A 15,762-nucleotide genomic window follows, 5' to 3' on the forward strand; every position below is an offset into this window, starting at 1 on the left:
ACATATATGCACATGCGTACATAAGATAATAAAAAAAAAGTGTATACTCATGTCAGGTGGATGTAAGTGTCATAAAAAAAACAGCATTAGATCTCTTACTCTCAAAGGTCCCAGATGAATTTAACTTCACACTGTGTGTGTATATGTGGGTGTGGATGTATGTATACACTCGTGTGTAGATGTGTGGATGTATGTGTATGTATGCGCGTGTGTATGTATGTGTGTGTGATTAAATAAGGGCAGACCATACCAACTGTGAAAAATGAATAAAATGACCTCAAATCAAAAGATTCACAAAGGTCATCTTTTGACAAGAACTCAACAACATTTTTGACCACTCCTGAAAATATCCCATTTCTTTATTCCTGATAGTCTAATATTTTTTCACTACCATTTTCAACTACTTTTTGCCTTCTTACCTTCCACTTTTTTTCCTTCTTTTTTCACACCTGCTGTTGTATTTACTTTTTGTATTCTTTTATTATTTTTCATATTAGTTTTAATATTATTTATTTTTTCCATCTTTTATTTTCTCTTTTTATTTTTTAATTGCATACTTGTAAGAAAAAAATCTTTTGCTATACAAACAACCTTCCAAACCACAGAATTTCAGTTTGAAAACGGCTATCGAAAAGCTCGAAACTCATTAGTAAAACATTATCAGTAAAATAGAAATTATCCTCCCCAAATATATATCTATCTATATATATATATGTGTGTGTGTGTGTGTGTGTGTGTGTGTGTGTATGTGTGTGGTAAATAAAATAAGACACCAAAGCCGTGGTTGCGTGGAATTTTCAGGATATTTATAAAGAGAAAGTTAATCTTACAGCTGTTTCTGGGATATTAGAGATATCCCTTCATCAAAGACGATGTGAGATGGTTAAATAGAGGGAAATAGAGTTCAATATTAGGAGTTATTTTGGAAAAGGATGGAAATAAGAAGTATAAAGGGAAATAAGAGAGTAAAACTAATACTAAAAATATATGTAGGATGTTATAGTTGCAGTTCCATTATGCAAAGAAAGTGATGTGTAGAAGTAGTAGAAATGTTACTTGCTCATGGTATGTAAATTCAGATAGGAGTTCATATTTTGTCATTACAAATGGGAAGTGTAGAGACGTAGATTCCATGTGCTGTTCATTCAAATGGGTCTTATGGCATTGGTGAAATTTTGAGAATGTAGTAATAGTATTAAGTGGATAGAGAGTAGAGAAAATATGTGTATATCAAAATAAGGAGTGATATATAAATACAACTCGTTAAAATGGCTGTTCCGAAATGTAAGTGTCCGTTTTGTAGAGAGAAAAGTAGCCGGACGGAGGAAATGTCATCATTTATATAGAAGATCAAAAATAAAATCACAGATGGCAAAAAGAGAAACGAACACGCAATCCAGCAAGAAAAGTATATGTATATTTGTACACACACACACACACACACACACACACATATATATATATAAATTCTATATCGTCGTTTATCTAATATCGACATGTATATAGCAAAGAGAGATCCAGCTCTCTTTTTGAGTGATAAATAAATTATGATTCTCACTCTAATATTACTTATCTTTTAACTCATAAATTTATGTTGCGAAGTTCGATGTATTGCAATCATTCGAACCAAATACAAAGCAGAGAATTATCGCACCGATGCACTCTATGAAAGCCGTTGACTACAAAGGAAGTTGGTCCATACGTTCTGAGAGAAGATTATGGTTTTGTACAGTCTATTATTTGAAGAATAGTAAAGTAGAAACTTAAGGCAATGGTGATGACTATCGAATACCAGATTTTACGTCCCTACTTATTAGTGAATGGTTGAGCTCAAATTACAGATATTCCGGAGACTAAGAAAATAGCAATATTAAGAAGAGTAACTTCGAATGGATTGGAAGGGTAAATATTAATTGAAGATCAACAGAATCCAATATCTATATTAGATGCTAACCTTCTGTGGTCAAAAAACGGCAGAAATGAAGCATACTTCTGATATAACAAATGTTATTCTCCATCGTAAACTGTTGTATACTTAAAGGGGTGAAAACTTTGGAATGTTTTCTGGATGACAAAAACGAAAATTAAGCTTGCTGGATGCCTTTCTCTCTTTTGTTTTGTAACATCCGATCCAACTTCGTATCCACACATTGCATCTTTTTAACACGTAAACCAGACAGTCTATTCCCCTTCAATGCACAAATTTTCAAACCATTATCTCAAGCCCATCTCTTCTCTCCAGGCTACACATTGTATTCAAATTTTACTCTGAGAGAAGTTTTCTGCGCACAAGTAGATACCACTTTCACCTGTCTTACTTGGATACCTACAGCAAAAAATATTTTTAGCGATTTTGCCTAAGTGTCACTCCACCAAAAACACCTTCTGCCACTCACCCTTCAAACTCCTTGAGTCACCTACAACTCTGCAATCATATTTCTTCCTGCATTAAGGATATTTATCTTACTTTGACCCTCTCTGAAGCTAACGTACTTAGTGAGTTCAACACTCGCAACTCTTCTTAGCTCTCAACACTCATTCCCCTCACCTGGTGCTTGCAATTCTTAATTTTCTTTTTCAAATGGTTTTAGCTCCTATCCGCATCCCTGCGGATAAACATACTTCAAAAGTCCTTCTCTCACCTCCAATTCTAATTTGTACCGAACCATCACCTGCACTGCTCCTTTTGGATAGTCTTACAACTGTCTTAGCATAAACAAAAGACCACGAATATACGTACTAAGTAACACCATCTTACGGACATTTGCACCAGGTCTATGCTGACTATCATTAGCAGTACATTTGTTTCATCCTTGACCTGTTAGAAGCAGCTAGATATGGACAACTGAAACCACCCTCTCCGGCAAGTCCCTTCATACTCTACACACAACAAAATAACTCGTGGCTTCAAGTTCAGGAAAAAAAAACGACCTACAATCCTATAATACCTGAAAAAGATAACCCCATTTCTCCAAACTGGATGACTTTTGTCCAGCACCTTAATACTTCAAAACGATTATCCGAAATTCGAAGAAAATCTATGTGCAATTCATAGTCAGTAAGCTTCCTCGTTTCTCAACCGATTCTTTTGGCCACTTGCCAAAACATTCTCCAACTTTACGGAATCTTCTTGTCTCCATTTGTAAACCACGATGGTTTTGCCAACGCAATTGCTCACAAATAGGGATATAAAATAACTCAATAAATGTATATAAGGTAAATACGTGATTATTTGTGAATATGCAATGAATTAATATGCATTATATGTATAAATGTATGTGCTTGTGCTCAGAAAAATATGAGACGTTCGTGGTTAAATTCAAGTGTTTCTCGGCATGTACATGTCTATGTGCTTGTTTGTATGTATTTGTTTGTGTGTGTATGTGTGTATGTGTGTGTGCGTGTGTATTTGTGTGAGTGTGTGTATGAGAGAGAAAGAGTGAGAAGGAGAGATAGAGAGAGTGTGTGTGAGACAATGAGAGAGAGAAAGAGAGAGAGAGAGGGAGAGAGAGAGGGAGAGAGAGAGAGAGAGACAGAGAAAGAGAGAGAGAGAGAAAGAGAGAGAGAGAGAGGGGCTGAAGATGTATCGGTTTGTTTGAGTGAGAGTTGCATTGGCTACAAATTAACTTAAGCAGCTTCCGCTAAACTTGACGAGCATAAAAAAATTAATGGAGACTAAATATCAATTATATCCGGTTAGCTGTGTGTTGAGTGCGAGATGTGTAAATATACATAAGAGCATACATACACGCTTACATACATATACATACAAAAGTATATACATACATACATACATACATGTATGTATACATCATGAGTGTGCGTGTGCGTATTTCAATACAATATTACATGTGCTTATGGTTATAAGGAGGAATGTAAGTGCGTGTACCTATATGTATATATATATATATATATATATATATATATATATATATATATATATATATATGAATAACTCTATCTATCTATCTATCTATCTATCTATCTATCTATCTATCTATCTATCTATAAGTAAATAAAATTGTCCGTTATGTGTATTTGTGCATGCTTTGTTCAATGTGTACATTGATGACTGTAAATGACTAAGGAAATTTTCTTTCCAGAAATCCATAGCATACCACTAATTGAGGGTTTGGTTGATATCTGCCAGACTTCCTCCAACTAGTCATATACAACAGTACCACACTTAGGTAATACTATACGGTGTGCTAGTGTTTGATGGGATACTAGCTTACTGGTATCTATTTACACGGACCGTTACCAGGGCAAAGTTCTTACATCATCGAAACTTTGTTAACATATAATACTCCACCTCACCACACACATAAGAGACATACATATGCAAACACATATACACACATATATACACATATATACACATATATACACAGATATACATACACACACATTCAAACAACAATCATTCATACCAACTTTACTGTTAACGGTGGAAAGTAGGTGGCTCGTTTTTTGCGTGGGCAGATTTCCATTTTGTTTAGCACCAAGTCAGCCATTATCGAACAGACATATCGTAGTGTGGTTAGTTACAAAAATATTAGTTTCACCAAGCCCGGAGCTATATTATGCGGTGTTAAAGATTTATTCAACGACGGTGTCATTAATTTCGGCCATATTATCAGGGCGGTGGTCAATGACTAACTTCACTTGTTGCAGAGTGTGACAGGAGAATTGCTTAAAAGGCAAAAGGAAGAAAGTCGGTTGTGAAGAGACTAACAAACAGTTGAAGAATTCTACTTCAATCGGATTGGAAATTTGCAGGTAAGGATAGATATTATATAATAGAATGAGAAAGAAAGAAAGAGAGCAGATAAAGGGTGGAAGAAAGAGGGAGAGAGAAAGAACTTTGAGAAAGTGACCATGAATAATGTAACATTTGCTGTCTGTCTGTCTCTCTGTATTTCTGTCTACCTGTCTGTTTCTTTCTCTCTCTCTCTCTCTCTCTCTCTCTCCCTCTCTCTCATTCTCCCCCCTCTCTCTCTCTCTCTCTATCTATCTATCTATCTATCTATCTATCTATCTATCTATCTATCTATCTATCTATCTATCTATCAAGTTTTGGATCAACGCCTTCCCTCCAATCTATTTGCTCTAGTTCCGCCTGTATGAAACAGTGGTTTCTCTATGTGTCCTTTCGAATGTTACCTATTGTGTCCACGTTTAACTTCGTGTTTTTCCCAAGAATTTTTCTTCATTCTATATTTGTCTGTTCGGTGATGCTGTTTTAGAGGTCTGTTCAGAGCTGTATAGAACACTACCATGACCTCTTTATAGTGCTCTCTGGTCAATTACCATTTTACAGTGTGAGTTCTGATATTATTTGGCAGTGGATGTTCTAGCGGTTCATAGTTGCGGTTTTCCGATTCTGATTACCATCTAGACTAGTATAATGAAAGTTGTGTGGTCCTTAATTGCGGGACATGACCGTTGGTAATCCGCGCGATAACCGTTGATAACCCGTTGATAATCCGATGCGTTATATTTGAGGTGGTTTGAGCATTATACATTACAGCTGAGTTTCCATTTTATCCCTACTGGCAAGGGGTAGGTATACGACAACCAATAAAACAGGGTTAACTGAAAAGGCCCTGGCTTTTCATCATCATCATCATCATCATCATCATCATCATCATCATCATCATCATCATCATCATCATCATCATCATCATCATCATCATCCTTTTTGTTTTCTTTTTCTCTCCTCTTATTTTTAAACACCTCCAACAGTTTTCATTGTAATAAAGTGTTTTTTGTAGTTAAATGATATTTCATATATAGAAAGAATCACTCTTGTTACTAAATGATATTTCATAGGAAATATAGGACATAACTCAACACAGTTTGTCCCAACTGCATAAAGTGCTTTTCTATTTGACCTTTGTTGTGCCATTTATAAACGCGTATCTATTTACTTATGTAGATGCGTGTGTGTGTGTGTCTGTGTGTGTGTGTGTGTGTGTGTGTGTGTGTGTGTGTGTGTGTGTTTGTGTGTGTGTGTGTGTGAGTTTGCTATTAATTGTGGATCTCGTGTTAGAGAAATTTCTATGTTGTGCCGTTCTTAAATGTTAATAGTTACCTGTTCCCATGAATTGAGTTTAGGACAGTGATAGGTAATGAGAAGGGAGGAGTTAGAGTCAGAAATGGAGAAACAGATAGACAGGCATGCAGATAGATTGAGAAGTATAAAACAGAAACATCATTAAAGTCAGAATGCTTTATTTGTGTAGTCTATTATGCAACAGATCATATTCTAAATTATAACATTTAAATTCAAAGAAACAGAAAAAAATAAAGCAACAGCAGATGGAGGTGGGGACGATGGGGGCACACATCTGTTGCAGCATAGAATGGCCAGCGACATTCGCTGCAGCAGTCACTTTACCTCGTCGGGCCCATTTCTCAGACTGGCCGCCCCTTGTCCCGATAAATTCAGCAGACGTTGACAAGAAAAGAAACAAAGCAATAGGAGACCTAAAACATGTTTGTTCTTTGCTAGAGTTAGTACCGGTCAAGCTGGTCAATCTGGTCAAGCTGGTCAATCTGGTCAAGCTGGTCAATCTGGTCAAGCTGGTCAAGCAACTCAAAATATGTGACAAAAACTTTTGAGGTTTAAGTAGTTTCAGTTATGGAAGTTGCGGTTGACTTTGAGGTAGAAAAAAAACGGGTTAACTTGCTTCATTTACTATTTCCATTTGTCCAAATTTTGAATTTTTAAGATAATTTTTTAGCTATTTATCCTGAGGTTTCTTCTTCTTCTTCTTCTTCTTCTTCTTCTTCTTCTTTTTTCTTTATTTCTTTCTTTCTCCTTATCACAGGTTTTGTTGGAACTCCTGGAGTCTTGCATGCGAAGCGGGCTTGCTACTTGCAGCCTACGGTACCATGCTATCCGTTCTTTTCAGCTATCTAATACTTTCTTGATTATTCTGGCCGTGGTAAGGAGGCAAACCTTATTCCAATTTCCTTTATATTTCTCTTGATGCCTCCTGATACTGTCCCCAAGGACCCAACAATAATTGGCACTCTCTTCACTGTCTTCATATTCCATAGCCGGGCTATTTCGTACTTAAGAAGGTTGTATTCATATACGTTTTGCCTTCCTTTTTGACTATTCGTGGGTCAAAGGAGCATGCAATATCAACTATATAACACATGTGATACGTCTTGTCGATCACTACTAAGTCCGCTCTTTTATGCTCTAGCACCTGATCTGTTTGGATTGGGAAATCCCAGAGGATTTTGATAGTCCCCGACTCCGTCACTCTCTGCGGTTTGTGCTCATACAACGTCTTGCTTCTCTCTAGCCCCATTTTTCGCACAGTTTCCAATGTAGCGCTTTCACTACCTGATCGTATCGCCACAACTTCTAGAGGTTTTGGGAAAGTTTAGGGCATTCGTTCGTGATATGAGCAATATAATCATCCACTCTATTACAGATGCGGCATAGCGGAGATATTTGCTCATTCCTAAGGTTGACCCTCCAATTCGTGTTCAAAGCTTGGTCTTGCGCTGCCAGTATAGTGCTCTCGGTCTCTTTTTTTTTTATTTTTAGTGTTCCTTTCTTCAGCCAATTCCACCTATTTTTTCCAGCAACTTCTGTTGTTACATAGAATTAATTGAGTAGTCCCTTGCTGCGTAATGCTTCTTCATGTCCTTTTTGTACTTCGCTTGTTTTTCCTTTTTTTCTTCTCTGCTTTCAATTCTCTCATTCCAAACTGACACTAGCAAGGTTTCCTTCTTTGGGATAAGTATCTCGTTAAGTTCTCGAGTTCGATAGGTACGCTGTCTTCCACAATTATCAGTCCCTTTCCTCCATTTGCTCACTTCATATATAGGCGATCAATGTCTGCACGTGGATGATGGGCTTCATGCATTGTCAGAAGCTGTCCCTCTCCTTTAGCTCCTCCTTTGTCCACTTCAGGATTCCAGCTCCATACCGAACTATTGCGACTGCGCGCGAGTTTATTGCCGAAATTGTGTGTCTGGCATTCAGCTTTGAAGCCAGTATCTTTGAAGCCAATATTTTTGAAGCCGCAAGTACTCTCTTTTCGTTTTTATTTTTCCTTCATGTTGTTAACTATTATTATTATTATTATTATTATTATTATTATTATTATTATTATTATTATTATTATTATTATTATTATTATTGTTGTTGTTGTTGTTGTTGTTGTTGTTGTTGTTGTTGTTGTTATTATTATTATTGTTCAGTAGTTTTATTTTTATAACGTGCTTTCACTTCACTACCGAGCGCAGCTCTGTGCGCCTTGGGTATGTGCTGTGGTTTGCTGTGGTGCTCTTATGTTTACTGTATTGAAAGTGTTTTGAGTAGAATGTGTGCAGTACCCAGTAGTGCAATTTTCTGTATGTTATATATATTTGTAAGTCCTGGTGTATTATTATTATTATTATTATTATTATTATTATTATTATTATTATTATTATTATTATTATTATTATTATTATTATTATTATTGACTTTTGTTTTGCATTTGTACAAGTTGGATCCAAGTCTCACCCAGAGACCTCAAGAGACAACAAGTTAGAAGTTCATGTAGGTGTTATGCCTAGGGTACCATATATTTGGATTTGTACAGTTTTGTTCAAGTGAATGTTTAAGAAACAATAAGAAAATTATGTGTTTGCTTTAAAATTTGAGATCACATAGACAATATTTTACGTAGGATATGGGCAGTTCCCATGAGCACTATCTTTTGAACTTCAGCCATTTTGGGGTTTCCTGGTATCTGAGCTAGGTAGTAATCAGCCCGTTTCGCTGTCATTCCCAGGGCACCTATGACAATAGGTATTGTTTTCGTCTTCAGATTCCACATCTTGCTAATTTCTATTTCAAGATCTTTATATTTGCTCAGTTTTTGGTAGGTCTTGACAGATACGTTTATATCGATTGGGACAGTCATATCAATGAGGAGGCATGATTATTATTATTATTATTACTCCTTCGTAACACAGTGTAGGCAAAAATGCACCGGAAACTTTAGTCATCTGTCAAGTAACAACAAAGACCTCAGACAGATAATACTTTCCTTAAGATGTGCGCTGTGCCCATTAAGGCTGCTAGACTTTCATGCACCGCGTGGCATCTCTTCAGCCAAAAGCCATGAATCCCATCTGGTCCGGGGGCTTTCCAGTTAGGCACTTTATCCACTTGTTCTTTCACATCACCCGTGCTTATGACAATATTCCTTTGTTTCTTTCCTCCTTGTAATTCTGTCTTGATAGTTCCTATCCACATTGCATCCCTTTTATGCACCACATTGTTTCTCCATAATCCGCTCCAGAACTCCTTGGCTTGATCAGGAACAACATTTTCCCCATTCTCTCCTAACGTTCGGAAGAATTGATTCGAGTTATTTTTTAACAATCTGTTCTCTTCGAACTGCTTCTTTCTGTTCACAAATCTTCTGATCTTCTAGCCTTTTGCCATGATCCTCTGTTTTAACTGCTCTATTACTGTATCAAACCCGTTCTTTATATTTCTCCTCTAATTTTTCTCGGTCGGTCTTTTTCCAATTTTTCCAGTTTCCTCTTAACCATTGGTCAATTTTTCCTGGATCTTGCCTTGCCCGCATTATGTCCCTTTCAATGCATCGTTTCCACCATGATTCTTTTGCTCCGCCATGCTTTGTTCTCTTAAGTTGTAATTTCTCCTCAACAAGTAGCGCAATAGCTCGGAGAAGATTCCCTGTTTGTGTTATGGCCTCCGTCTGGATGTATGGCATGACAGTATTTATCTTTTGTGTTACTTTATTTATCATACTCCTATCTATCCTCATATTCATGGGGATTTTTTTCTTCTGGCGCATTCATCAAGTCGGTGAATCGTCTTTCAATTTCAAGCAATTCATTTTTTAGTTGGTTCATTTCTCCTTCATGCCCACCCACAACAGTATCAGGGTTCACTGTATAACGTTCCTGTTCCTCATCCTTAAAAGCCCCATCACCATTACCCTGTTCCTCCTGTCTACTCTCCTCTCTGCTTTCAACTCCTACCTCTCTGTTTTCAACTTCTACCTCTCTGTTTTCAACTCCGACCATCCTTTGTAGCCCATCTGCAGAGTCTCTCAGACTCTCACTAATCCGAGATATTTCTACTCCAGTTAAGTAACGCTTCCTCCTAACCACTCTCACTTGGTTCATTAGTTTATTTTCTGACATTGAACCTATATCCTTTTCTATCCAAAATTTCAAGGTACGTCGGCCTACTCAGCGACTTCTTTCCAGCTTTGCTCTTTCATGACATTCAATAAGTATATCGTACTCTTCCTCCGTCCACTTATGTCTCTTTTTGCGCACACCGTGTATATGATCTGTTGTGACAGTCCGAGGCCAGATCACTGCCATTATTATTATTATTATTATTATTAGTAGTAGTATTATTGTTATTATTATTGAATTTGTTATGGAGTACGTGAGTCGCATCTTCAAACTTACAGCATAAGCCTTCTTAAAACCATTATTTTCACTCGTTTCGTGTCGTTTTCTATTGAGAGCACTAGAAATCTTTTGACTAGTGATCTGTGGTTATATTGCCCCATGGGAGGCAATATTTCGCCTTCCAAAAGAACGCTCGTTTAGCATTTAAAAAAAAACAAGATACATATACAAGATGGCGTCAACAACAACAGTTATTGAGAAGGAGAAGCGTTCCTCTCATCACCCCCCCCCCCACTTACAACCGTAAACTTTCCTCCTCTTCCTTCACCAACTCTATTAAATGAATGTGAGCTGGCAACAGCAATAATCTCAATAGCTCAGACTACTGGAAGCTGGCTGTATTGCAGGAAAAATCAGTTGTGTCCCTAACGATACACAGCTATTCGTAACATTCAAGGGCAGAAAGCCCAGATGCCACAAAGTATAGATGTGGCTATCAGTGAGACCAAATTTCCAGTCGACAAGCTACCATGCCCATTTGCGGTTTACTTATCTCCGTGTCAACCAGGAATAAGGAGGGGGATGGAACTACGGTGTTGTTCCGGAAAGGTCTGGATCCCACGATAAGGGACATTTTCCTGGACCTAGAAGGTAAGTAGCGACGGGGGTGCTTTCAGACTTATTACAAAGGATTATCCTCCTCCTCCTCCTCCTTTCAATTTCTATTAGCAAGTCTTTATATTTACTGATCTTGTCAAATTCTTTCGCCGCTATATTGTGATCGCAAGGAATACTCATGTCAATTAATGAACACATATTTTTTGTCTGAACTTTTATAATAATATCCGGTTTATTAGCTTTTATAGTTTTATCGGTATGTACGGAGAAGTCCCAGAGAATCGACACATTTTCTCCTTCAGTCACAGCTTCAGGATGTGTTTATACCATTTGTCAGTGGTCTTGATTTTATAATGCTGACATATTGTCCAGTGTAAATACTGGCCAACTCTGTCATGTCTTGCTTTATATTCTACAGGTTCTAAGACTCTACACCCTGAGATTAGGTGGTCTATAGTTTCAATCTCATCGTTACAGAATCGGTATTTTGGGTCAGCTCCATTTTTTATCACATTGGCTTGGTAGTTCCGGGTTAATAAGCTTTGGTCTTGAGCAGCTAATATGAAACCTTCACTCTCTGCTTTTAGTCCTGAGCAATCGTAACCATTGATGTGTGTGTTTCTGGTCGACATCAGCTTGTTTGCTACAAGCCACATATGTGCCATGCAGAGGTTTCTGTTTCCATCTGCTAGCTAATTCTTCATATGCTTTTGTCTTTGCAATTAATTTAATTTTTTTTTGTAGCAGCAGTTGGCGCATTTCCTTCAACCTGATCAATCTGCTAGGTATCTAAGTGATCAGTAGCGAATAATTTTTTGCTCTCTTTCAGAATAGAGGGAAGTTTTTTCGGTCTTTCATGTATTTCAACAAGTTTCAGCATCCAATCGTTGGTTGTTTCAAGGTATTTGGCCAGTCCGATTGTGGTGGTTTTGTACGTAAGTTCAAGCTGGATCAAGCCTCGACTTCCCTGAGCTCTGGGAAGGTAAAGATGATCCACGTCTGCCTTTGGATGGTGCATCTTATTACAAGTCAGTAGCTTGCGGATTTTTCTATCAATTTTCAATATTTCACTGGTATTCCAGTTGAGCACATTGAAGCTATAAAGAACAACTGGGACTGCTAAGGAATTTATGGCTAACACCTTATTATATGCATTCAGCTCAGACTTCAGAACTGCTCGAACTCTTCTATAACATTCCTTCCTAACCTTCTCTTTCATGCTTGCATGCTGGATACCAGAGCCTTCATTTATTCCTAGGTATTTATAGGTTTGTTCCTGCTCAAGTTCCTTTATTACTGTTTCGACATCTAATTCTATTGAACTTGACTTTACCAGTTTCCCTTTCTTAAAAGTGGCTTTGGCACACTTTTCAAGGCCAAACTCCATCCCGATATCATCACTGAATCCTTTCACAATATGTAGTAGTCCTTCAAGCTCTTTATCATCTTTGCCATATAGTTTTAAATCATCCATATAAAATAGATGGCTTATTTTCCTGTTGTCAATTTTGTAGCCATTCCCTGTTCTATTTAGTTCACTTGAGAGTGGTATTAGTGCCATGCCAAAAATTAGTGGTGAAAGTGAGTCACCTAGGAAAATTCCACAGTTTATGCTAATATTATTTGAGCGCAATACTCTATTAGAATGATATAATTGGAGCTTCGTGTTCCATAGTGACATATTATATTTGAAAAAATCTGAAATTACAAGAGAAATTTTGAAAATGTCCAGCGATTATTATTATTATTATTATTATTATTATTATTATTATTATTATTATTATTATTATTATTATTGTTCAGTAGTTTTATTTTTATAACGTGCTTTCACTTCACTACCGAGCGCAGCTCTGTGCGCCTTGGGTATGTGCTGTGGTTTGCTGTGGTGCTCTTATGTTTATTGTATTGAAAGTGTTATTATTATTATTATTATTATTATTATTATTATTATTATTATTACTATTATTATTATTATTGTTCAGTAGTTTTATTTTTATAACGTGCTTTCACTTCACTACCGAGCGCAGCTCTGTGCGCCTTGGGTATGTGCTGTGGTGCTCTTATGTTTACTGTATTGAAAGTGTTTTGCGTAGAATGTGTGCAGTATCCAGTAGTGCAATTTTCTGTATGTTATATATATTTGTAAGTCCTGGTATTTTTGTTATGTATTTGTCTGAATATTTTTTTATTATACCTAAGGCACCTACTATGATAGGAATTGTTTCTGTTTTTAGATTCCACATTCGAGTTATCTCTATTTCCAGGTCTTTGTATTTTGAAAGTTTTTCCATTTCTTTTAGAGAAACGTTGTCATCTGCTGGTATTGATACATCAATTAGAAAGCATTTTTTTTCTTCATGATCTTTGACAACTATATCTGGTCTATTTGCCTTAATTTCTCTATCTGTGTGTATTGGCATATCCCAGAGTATGGTTGCTTTCTCGTTTTCTGTGACCTTTTCTGGCGTGTGTTTATACCATCTTTTTTCTGTTGTTATTCCATAGTGTTGGCATAGCTTCCAGTGTATATGGGTCCCAGCTCTGTCGTGTCTGTGAATATATTCCTTCTTAGCCAGGACTGGGCAGCCAGAGATAATATGATTTATTGTTTCTTGTCGATCTCCACATATTCTACAGTTACTTGTTATATTTCTTTTCATTATGTGTTTTTGGTAATTTCTGGTGGGGAGGCTCTGGTCTTGTGCAGCAATTAAAAATCCTTCAGTCTCTGCTTTGAGTCCTGAGCTTCTCAGCCATTGCTGGGATTTTTCTCTGTCTATTTCTTTCGCATTTAGTTTAGCCCAGTATTTACCATGTAGGGGCTTTTCTTGCCTTCGTTTTATCATGGTCCGTTGCTGTTCTAGTTTTAGTTTGGATTTCATTTGTTTTATAGCTTTTGTTGTTTCGTCTTCTTCTTCTTCTTCGTATTTGTAAGGTAGATTGATTTCTTGTTTGTATTTGTCAGCTTCCTTAAATACTGAAAACAGTTTTTTGTTTTGCTCGTGTTTTGTGACTATTTGTATTAGTTTCCCTTGCTTCTGGAATAGGTATTTTTGCAGTCCTATGGTGGTTATTTTATAATAGTTTTCTAGCTGTATAAGACCCCTGCCACCTTCTGTGCGTTGTATATATAGCCTTTCTATGTCAGATTTTGGGTGGTGCATCCTATATCCTGTCATTATTTTTCTTGTTTTCCTGTCTATTTTACATAGTTCGTTTAGTGTCCAGTTAAGGATGTTGTAGCTGTAGCTTATAACTGGGACAGCTAAAGTGTTGATACCCATTATCTTGTTTTTAGCATTGAGCTCTGTTTTTAGTATTGATCTAACTCGTCTATAGTACTCTTTCTTTATTTTTTCTTTCATTTGTGTATGTTGTATCCTATCTAGTTCATTGACTCCTAAATACTTATATGGTTGGCTTTCGTCTAGTTCTCTTATTTCATTGGCTTTATCTAGTGTTATATTGCTACTTTTAACTAATTTTCCCCATTATTATTATTATTATTATTATTATTATTATTATTATTATTATTATTATTATTATTATTATTATTATTATTATTATTATTATTATTATTCAGTAGTTTTATTTTTATAACGTGCTTTCACTTCACTACCGAGCGCAGCTCTGTGTGCCTTGGGTATGTGCTGTGGTTTGCTGTGATGCTCTTATTGTTGTTATTATTATTATTACAGGGTGGTAGAACAGTGCATACCATCAAAGTGACACTGGGGCACAAATATACGAAGCCCAGTATATCCATCATGACTACCAGTCTGATAAGGGTACACCAGGCACATGTACCACAACCATATGTGCACGACATGGAGATCTCATTTCAAGAAAGACAGCACATGACCTGCCAGATGGGGCCCAATTAGAATTTTCTTCATGTCGAGTAGCCCATCCTGCTCAAAAGGACCCTGAATAAGGGCTGTTTAAGGATGTTGAACGAAACACCCATATTTCTAGAGGTGAATTATCCAAACCCCAAAGAATTCCTCTTAACACACGGCTATAGTGTCCCCCCCCCCCCACCTCTTATATCGTCAGTCTTTGTCCCCAGTTTGTAATTTACCATTTCTTACCTTTGATAGCGTCTCAAAGCCACTGTCACAAATCTGATTTAGATAGACCATAACTATTTTCGACATAGATGGGACAGAGGTTTTACAAAAAGAAAACTTCCACATAATAACTGTAGGAATAAAAAAAATACTTGATAAGTGTAATACACTTATTGTATGGACCCCGTTCCATCTATGTGCAAGATAGTTATGATCTATCTATATCAGGTTTGTGACAGTGATTTCGAAACGCTATCAAAGTTATTTTTCTTTTCTTTTTACGTTTTTTTTTTATTTTGCCCATCCGTTCATTTAACTTCCAATTTATGGTGTACCCGTGTCTTGTAACATCTAATGTATTTATACCGCTTATCTTATTTCCAGCTTAACTCTTCTGTCTACCTTTTTTGCTATTTGAGTCCTTTTTTTATTTTACATGTTGGATCCCTATTTTTACATTTCTTTAAATACGAATAGGTCTTGACCGTTTCCCTTTTACTCAGTTTTATATCTTATACTCTCTATGGGGTGCAGTGGTGTTCATTGAGGATATAACCCTTTTAGGATAAAGCTCAGTTTCCTTCGATACTACAGTAGCTATTGATATTTGTATCGATATTCAGATACTTTGTTGCTTAGCACAACATTTTTCATACAAGGC

The 15,762-nt window shown here is 36.6% G+C and overlaps 1 protein-coding gene across 1 annotated transcript in view; it reads left to right on the forward strand.

Annotated features, from left to right (window-relative positions):
• The first annotated feature begins 4,173 nt into the window (after positions 1-4,173).
• Positions 4,174-15,762, forward strand: part of LOC106876261 (uncharacterized) — a 98,762-nt gene continuing 87,173 nt past the window's right edge. Inside the window, exon 1 of the mRNA XM_014924751.3 lies at positions 4,174-4,779. The gene's annotated coding sequence lies outside the window, so the exon portion shown is untranslated. The remainder of the gene's footprint in view (positions 4,780-15,762) is intronic.

The sequence above is a fragment of the Octopus bimaculoides genome, chromosome 14 (genome assembly GCF_046866305.1).
Source record: "Octopus bimaculoides isolate indiv1 chromosome 14, ASM4686630v1, whole genome shotgun sequence".
NCBI classification, from domain to species: Eukaryota; Metazoa; Mollusca; class Cephalopoda; order Octopoda; family Octopodidae; genus Octopus; species Octopus bimaculoides.